The following is a 1,761-nucleotide window of genomic DNA, read 5'->3' as shown; positions in this document are numbered from 1 at the left end:
GAGCAACTTGTCTAAGAAAAGAACTTATGAAACACTGTGTACAAATTAAATAGCTAGATACAAAAAAAATAGTTTACAAATTTAGGGATCTCTGCATAGGTTTTTTTACATACATTTGAAAACTAACTATGGATATGAGAGATAAAAAGAAAATTTGAGGGGCTGGGGATGTGGCTCAAATGGTAGCATGCTCGCCTGGCATGTGCAGGGCTCTGGGTTCGATCCTCAACACCACATAAAAATAAAATAAAGATGTTGTGTCCACTAAAAACTAAAAATAAATAAATAAATAAATATTAAAAAATTCTCTCTTAAAAAAAAAGAAAAGAAAGAAAATTTGATTTTCCATGTAATTAATATCCAGTAAAATGATTTTTAGTGAACTAGAACACTTTCCTATTATAATTCATCATATAAATTACTTCTGATACTACATCAGTAATATCAAATATCCTTTTATAAATTGATATGTTAGGAAAAACTAAGTAAATGTATGATAAATTATTATATATGGCAAGTAAATGTAACTAAGACTGACTCCTTTGCAGAATTTTTTTTTTTTATATAGGTACATATTAATTATTTAGAATAGTGTGTTTCACTGTGGTAGATATATAGATACATATGTCATAATTTGATCAAACAAATTTATTCTTAAAAAATAATTTCAGCTCAATACTATTTCTTTTCCTCATAAGAGTAGAATGGTAGACAGACTTTAAGTTGTTCCCCAATGATCCCCACCTCCTAAAATTCATCACTTTTGATAATGTCTAAACTTTGGGTATGGACTGGATTTATAATTTAACTTCTTTTGTGGGGTGTGTTGCACCATTCCTGGAGTTACTGCAATATCAGGTCTATGCATGAAGTGGACAAAGCAAGCGCCTACTGCTCTAAAACTCCAATTACTATCATATCATATTTTAAATTGATAAGAATAAATGCTAAACTTGATCTTAGCCAAAAGGCCAAGAAGATCCTATTATCATTTAACTTCTAGCAAATAGAATATGACAGAAGTAGTTAAATGACATTTCAAAGGTTAGTTACAAAGACTATGGCTTCAATCTTGGGCACATTTTCCTGCTCAATCATTCTGAAGGAATTCAGTGTTATGTTGTGGGCGTCCCTCTGGAGAGATCCAAATGACAAGGAACTGAGTCTCTGATTAACAACCAGAGGGTCTGAAGCCCAGTGACACCAATGTATTCTACCACTGAGTTTTGACATGATGTACACATAGCCAAAACCTTTGAGGCTTGTGAGAAAACTCTGAGTCAGAAGCTTACAGCTAAGTTTCACTCAGATTCCTGATCCCTAGATATTTTGAGATAATAAACACTTATTATTTTAAACTGTAAAACTTACACTGAGCCTGGAGCTGCTGAATTCAGGCTCTCGTTCACCTGCATCTTGCAGACAAACCACTGTGACTCAGTACTAAACGATTCCGATCCCACTGAAACAACTTGTCGGCTTTTCCTGATCCTGCGGAGGTTAATACCAACTTAGCCTCCATAGGCAGTGGCCACAGGATTGAGACAGGGCTTGGGAGAGCCAGTCAGGACCCACCCATTGCATCGGTCACCTGGCAAAGGGAATGAATTGTCGCCATTCACATAGGATACCACCATGGTAGAGATCTGACGTCACCGAATGCGGTGGAGGAGATAACTGTATTGAAACCAGCAGCGGCAGATGTGTAACCCCCTAGCCTTCCCTCTCCACACAGCATGGAAACCTCAAGGCCCCTCCCAG

The 1,761-nt window shown here is 36.3% G+C and overlaps 1 pseudogene; it reads right to left on the bottom strand.

The window, feature by feature from the left end:
- Positions 1-821: 821 nt before the first annotated feature.
- On the bottom strand, positions 822-983 carry LOC125614894 (annotated as a pseudogene).
- Between the last annotated feature and the right edge of the window lie 778 nt (positions 984-1,761).

This window comes from Marmota marmota, unplaced genomic scaffold, assembly GCF_001458135.2.
Source record: "Marmota marmota marmota unplaced genomic scaffold, marMar, whole genome shotgun sequence".
Classification (NCBI taxonomy): Eukaryota; Metazoa; Chordata; class Mammalia; order Rodentia; family Sciuridae; genus Marmota; species Marmota marmota.
This window is presented reverse-complemented; position numbering and strand designations above follow the sequence as displayed.